The sequence below is a fragment of the Panulirus ornatus genome, chromosome 32, assembly GCF_036320965.1.
Source record: "Panulirus ornatus isolate Po-2019 chromosome 32, ASM3632096v1, whole genome shotgun sequence".
NCBI classification, from domain to species: domain Eukaryota; kingdom Metazoa; phylum Arthropoda; class Malacostraca; order Decapoda; family Palinuridae; genus Panulirus; species Panulirus ornatus.
This window is the reverse complement of record NC_092255.1, coordinates 3909960-3917459: the sequence shown is the minus strand read 5'-3', so window position 1 is coordinate 3917459 and position 7500 is coordinate 3909960. Positions and strand designations below refer to the sequence as shown.

At 44.7% G+C, this 7500-nt stretch overlaps 1 pseudogene; it reads right to left on the bottom strand.

The window, feature by feature from the left end:
• LOC139759290 (uncharacterized) overlaps positions 1–7500 on the bottom strand; it is a 334770-nt pseudogene that overhangs the window by 48307 nt on the left and 278963 nt on the right.

Here is a 7500-nt window from a genome sequence, read left to right as displayed (position 1 = left end):
AGTGGAGGGGGTGAGAGAAGAGAGGAGAGAGAGAGAGAAGAGAGAGAGAGGAGAGAGAGAGGAGACCCCTGGATATTCTCTGGGGTGGAGGATATAAACGGAACTTTCTTGGGGGGGGGAGGAGGTACTACAGTGGGAAAAACCATGTGTGCACATACTCACTCTAACTTCCATTTTCTATCTTACCTAAGAAAACAGGATAACTATTTGAAACCTGTTCGCTTTTCTAATATATATATATATATATATTTTATATATATATATATATATATATATATATTCCTTTCAAAAGTTAATAATCTCTTTCTAGCTTCCATTTACCTCATTACCAAGAAAACCCAATAAAATTTTTAATTACAAAAACTTTTAAATTGTCCATTTTCGTACAAGTGAAAAATTTTTGGGGTCTCCGTTTCAAGTCAATTTATTACATTGTAAGGAAGGGGGCATGAAAAGATGTGTTACACGTTTTCGTATTTAAAAGCCATCATCAAAATTAGTTTAAATCTTATTTAGCTGTAATGAGGGAAAGTGGTGGAAGTAAACAGAAAGAGATGAAATTTTTAATTTTTATTTTTAATTCTAATTTTAATTTTTCGTCCCCGAAAGGTTTGCAAATGTTAACTCCCACCCCTTGCTCACACCCCCCCCCCCCTGGCAGAGTGTCACATTTTGAGAATGAAACACGTCAAGTTCCCAAGTTTACTTTCGTGTAATAATCACACACACACACACACACACACATATATATATATATATATATGATATATATATATTATATATATATTATTATATATATATATATATATATATTAAATTTTTGAAATTGAACCCAATATTAGTTAATTATTCTTAAATGGGGCAAAATTAGTTAATAATTTGTTAATAATTCTTTTAAAATGGTAAAAATAGTCAATAAATTTTTTAAACGGGGCAAATAGTTAATTTAAAAACTTTATTGGACATACAGTTTTTTTTCTTCCAAATTGGGGAAAAAAACACTTTAAAATTTCTTAAATTAGACCAAAATTGTTAAAGATTCCTAAATTAGGACAAAATCCGGGTTTATAATTCTGGGAAAATTGGGGCAAAATCATTTAATAATTTCTTAAACTGGACAAAAATTTGTTCATAATTTCTTAAATTGGCAAATCCCTTTAATGACTTCTTAAACTGGAACAAAATTTTTGCATATCATTATGAGCCAGGGCTATCTTGTAAACATCAGACCACAGGGTTTATCACGTCACGTTCACTAGGGAAGAGATTAATCCCCCCACCATGATCAATATTTCCCGCCCATTCCAAGGAAAAGATTATCCCCTCACCATGATCCCAAAATCCCGCCCATTCCCTTTGGGAAAAAGATTAATTTCCCTCACCATGATCAATATCCCGCCCATTCCCTAGGGGGAAAAGAAATTTAATCCCCTCACCATGATCAACATCCCCCCCATTCCCCAGGGAAGAGATTAATTTCCCCCCCACCATGATCAATATGCCCAATTCCCTTTGGAGACATTAATCCCCTCACCATGATCAATATCCCGCCCATTCCCTTAGGAGGACATTAATCCCCTCACCTGATCAATATCCCGCCCATTCTTAGGGAGGACATTAATCCCATCACCATGATCAATATCCCGCCCTTTTCCCCAGGGAAGGATTTAAACCCATCACCATTTTCAATATCCCGCCCAATCCCTAGGGGGAGATTAATCCCATCACCATGATCAAGATCCCGCCCATTCCCTAGGGAAGAGATTAAACCCCCCACCATGATCAATATCCCGCCCATTCCCTTAGGAGGACATTAATCCCCTCTCCAAAGATCAATTTTCCGCCCATTCCTTAGGGGAGGACATTTAATCCCCTCACCAAGGGTCAATATCCCGCCCATTTTCCCCTTTTTTTAGGACATTAAACCCCTCACCATGATCAATATCCCGCCCATTCCCCTTTGGAGGACATTAATCCCATCACCATGATCAATATCCCGCCCTTTCCCTAGGGAAGAGTTAACCCCCTCCCATGATAAATATCCCGCCCTTTCCCCTTTTAGGGGGGAAACATTAATCCCTCACCATGATCTTTATCCGCCCTTCCCTTAGGAGGACATTAATCCCCTCACCATGATCAATACCCCGCCCATTCCTTAGGAGGACATTAATCCCTCACCATGATCAATTCCCGCCCATTCCCTTAGGAGACATTAATCCCATCACCATGATCAATTCCCGCCCTTTCCCCTTTGGGAAAGGGAGATTAATCCTCCCCATGATCAATATCCGCCCATTCCCTAGGGAGAGATTAACCCCATCCCCATGTCAAATCCCGCCATTCCCTAGGAAGAGTTTAAATTTCCCATCCCCATGATAAATTATCCCGCCATTCCTAGGGAAGAGATTAACCCCTCACCATGATCAATACCCGCCCATTCCCTGGGGAAAGAGTTTAATCCCCTCACCATGATCAATATCCCGCCCATTCCTTTATCTCCACTGTGATAACGTTATCTCGTTTTAAACTCTAAAGATTAAACTTGGGGTTTAATGATGGTCCAGTGGTAACTGCTGTCTGCCTTGTTCCCACCTCGAACAAGGAAATTAGGTTTTTTTACCCCACAAAACACTATGAAGTCCGGATGTTCTTACGCCTGGGATTTATATATAATAAATTTACATATATATATATTATATATATATATATATATATATATTAAAAAATTTATAATACAGGTAATAGATAGATGGGTAGATAGATAGATAGAAAGATAGATAGATAGATAAATAGATGGGGACAGGACAAGAGAGAGATAGATGGATTAATAGATTGAGAGAGAGAGAGAGAGAGAGATTGAGAAGAGAGATGTGAGAGAGAGAGAGAGAGAGAGAGAGACTCTCTCCTCTAAACACTAAGCGAACCACCCAAAAAAAAAACAAAAAAAACAAAAAAAAAAACCCAACATCGCTGGGTCTGCGCGCTTCTGGGTGGGGGTTGGTGGGAATGGGGGTGGTGGGGTTCGAACCCGGAATGAGAAATCGTGATTCAAAGCGTGGAGTTTTGCATTTTCCTTTTTCGCAGTTTCCCATGACAAGGGGAAAGGAAAGGGCAGGGGGGCCACAGCTACATAGCGCGCCCAGTAAACACAGCTAAATTTCTTTTAGCTTTGCTAAGCTATACCGCCATGGCCCCTGGGGGGGTACAGGGGGGGGGAGGGGGGGTTGGAATAGGGGGTGTGTGTGGTGTGTGTGTGGTGGTGTGTTGTGTGTGTGTGTGTTACCGGACTCCGCCCGCTATGCGAGTACGATGGTGAGGAAAAGGGTGACCCGTGTGTGTCTAGGGAGTTTCGTCTTAGATGGGTGTATGTCCAAATATATATATATATATTTATTTTATTTATATATAAAATTATATATATAATTATATATATATATTATATATATATATATATATCATATATGTATTGGTTAGCTGAGAGAGAGGAGAGAGAGAGAGGGGTGAGAAGGAGAGAGAGGAGAGGGGAGAGAGGAGAGTAGAGAGAGAGGACGATTGATAGATAGATTAGATAGATGGAGAGAGAGAGAGAGAAGGAGGAGAAGAGAGAGAGAGAGAGAGAAATTCCGAGGGCCAATTTCACGTGGACAAGCCAGTATGATAACGATTTGGGGGGGAGGGGATGGGGAGGGAAGGGGAAGGGGGGAAGAGCTTGAGACACTCACATTCCCCTTTCCCCTCCCCCCCCTTTAGCTAGTGGTGTTACTAGCCATATGTAGGGTGTCAAGTACATATGTGTAATGTGGCCCCTTCTGTGTTATGTAGCAGCGAGAGGGGAAATATTTTGGGAGAGGGGGGGGTAAAAGGGGATAGGGGGGAAGGGGAAGGGTGAGTTGTGGAGGGAGGGAGGGGAAGGGGAGGGAAGGGGAGGGGGTGTGGAGGATGTAAATTTAAAGGGGGAAGGAATCAGGGGAGGGCGAGTGGGAGGCGGTGGTGGGGGGAGGGGAGGGTGTAAGGGGGGGGGGGGGGAGGAGGGGGGGGGTTGGGGAGAGGGGAAGGGGGGGGGTTTCAGTCCCCTCCCCCCCACCCATCCCCCCAGAGGGAGGGGGGGGACGACAGCAAAGCCCCCCCCCCCCCCCAGCCAGAGAGAGAGAGAGAGGAAGGAGAGAGAGAGAGGAGAGAGAGAGAGGAGAGTGAGAGGAGAGAGAGAGAGGAGAGAGAGAAGGAAAAAAAAAAAGGGGGGAGGGGACAGAGAATGGTGGAGGAAGGGAGGGTATTGAGGGCAGTGATGTGAAGGAGAAACGTCATAGTGAGGGGGGAAGGGAAGGGGGGGTTTTCTGGGGGGGTGGGGTTCGGTTTCAGGGGAAAAGGCATGTGTTAAAACCCCAGGTTCAAAGGGCAGTTTCGCTGTGGGATAAACCCCAAATGCCTGCTGTGTGGGTTGAACGGGGTGTAAACCTGTCCAAAACCCTTTTTGAACCCCGACGGTATACGCCCCTTTGAACACGACGGTATAGGGACCCTTGAGCACACGACGGTATACGACCCTTGAAACAGGGACGGTAACGACCTTGAACAGACGGTATCCCGACCCTTGAACACGACGGTATACGCCCCTTTGAAAACGACGGTATACGACCCTTGAAACACGAGGTATAGACCTTGAACAGGGACGGTATAACGACCTTGAACACGACGGTATACGCCCCTTTGGCCGACGGTTACGACCCTTGAACACAAACGGTTAAAACCCTTAAAACACGACGGTATACGACCCTTGAACACGACGGTATCGACCCTTGAGCACGACGGTATACGACCTTGAACACGACGGTATACGACCCTTGAACACGACGGTATACGATCCTTGAAACACGACGGTATACGACCTTGAACTCGACGGTATACGACCTTGAGCACGACGGTATTACGACCTTGAACACGACGGTATACGACCCTTGAGCACGACGGTATTACGACCCTTGAACACGACGGTATACGGACCCTGAACACGACGGTATACGACCCTTGAACACGACGGTATACGACCTTGAACAACGACGGTATACGACCTTGAACACGACGGTTACGACCCTTGAACACGACGGTATTACGACCCTTGAACACGAGGGTTTATACGACCCTTGAACACGACGGTATACGACCCTTGAACACGACGGTATACGACCCTTGAGCACGACGGTATTACGACCCTTGAACACGACGGTATACGTACCCTTGAGCACGACGGTATACGACCCTTGAACACGACGGTATACGACCCTTTCACACGACGGTATACGACCTTGAAACACGAGGGTTTATACGACCTTGAACACGACGGTATACGACCTTGAACACGACGGTATACGACCCGTGAGCACGACGGTATACGACCCTTGAGCACGACGGTATACGACCTTGAACACGACGGTATACGACCCTTGAACACGACGGTATACGACCTTGAACACGACGGTATACGACCTTGAACACGCGGTATACGACCCTTGAGCACGACGGTATACGACCCTTGAACACGACGGTATACGACCCTTGAACATGACGGTATACGACCTTGAACACGACGGTATACGACCCTTGAACACGACGGTATACGACCCTTGAACACGACGGTATACGACCTTGAACACGACGGTATACGACCCTTGAGCACGACGGTATACGACCCTTGAACACGACGGTATACGACCTTGAACACGACGGTAATACGACCTTGAACACGACGGTATACGACCTTGAACACGACGGTATACGACCCTTGAGCACGGACGGTATACAACCCTTGACCACGACGGTATACAACCTTGAACACGACGGTACACGACCCTTGAAACACGACGGTATACGACCCTTGAGCACACGACGGTATACGACCTTGAAACACGACGGTATACGACCTTGAAACACGACGGTATACGACCCTTGAGCACGACGGTATACGACCTTGAACCGACGGTATACGACCCTTGAACACGACGGTATACGACTTGAGCACGACGGTATACGACCTTGAACACGACGGTATACGACTTGAACACGACGGTACACGACCCTTGAACACGACAGGTATACGACCCTTGAGCACACGACGGTATACGACCCTTGAACACGACGGTATACGACCCTTGAACACGGCGGTATACGACCTTGAGCACGACGGTATACGACCTTTGAACACGCGGTATACGACCCTTGAGCACGACGGTATCGACCCTTGAAACACGACGGTATACGACCCTTGAACACGACGGTATACGACCCTTGAGCACGACGGTATACGACCTTGAACACGACGGTTACGACCCTTGAGCACGACGGTATACGACCTTGAGCACGACGGTATACGACCCTTGAAATCGGACGGTTATACGACCCTTGAGCACGACGGTATACGACCCTTGAACACGACGAGCGTTCGGTTCGCCTATAGAGGCCAACTGTTTATAACGATCAACTGGTTATAAACACGTCAGTACAGCGACTGCGCAGTTACAGTGACCAACCTCACACAACGCACGGGGGGGGGGGGGGCGTTATAAACACCTTTCGCTATACGAGTTTCCCATGGGGAAAAAAATATAAAAATTTCCCATTTTCTTTGTTGAAAAATGTCCTGTGTTTCCCCATTTTCTTTGCTGAAAAATACCCTATGTTTGCCATTTTCTTTGCTGAAAAATACCCTATGTTCCCCATTTTCTTTGCTGAAAAATACCCTATGTTCCCCATTTTCTTTGCTGAAAATATCCTATGTTTCCCATTTTCTTTGTTATATAGAAACTTGAGGAGGGGGGAAGGTATACTGTAGTATATCTGTCGCAGTCAATAGATTGGTGTCTGATGAGGAGGATATATCATATATGGGTCTTCCTATATACCAGGATGACCTGATATATCATATATGGGTCTTCCTATATACCAGGATGATCTGATAAATCATATATTGGCCTTCCTATATACCAAGATAGACCTGTATATCATATATTGGCCTTCCTATATCCAAGATGACCTGATATATCATATATTGGCCTTCCTATATACCAAGATGACCTGATATATCATATATTGGCCTTCCTATATACCAAGATGACCTGATATATCATATATTGGCCTTCCTATATACCAGGATGACCTGATATTCATATATGGGTCTCCTATATACAAGATGACCTGATATATCATATATTGGCCTTCCATATACCAAGATGACCTGATATATCATATATTGGCTTCCTATACGTCTTCTGTCTGTGATGATTAATCATATTCATATATGCAGCGTCGAGTAAAGGAGGGATTACGAACCCGTTGCCAATTCAAGTGTTCACGGAGACGCGGCGTTCTGTTTGGAAACTGGCAGCCAGAGATGAGGTCTTCAAGTAAAAGAGAAATACACACACACAACACACACACACAAACACATATCTATATAATATATATATATTTATATATTTATATATATATATATATATATATTATATA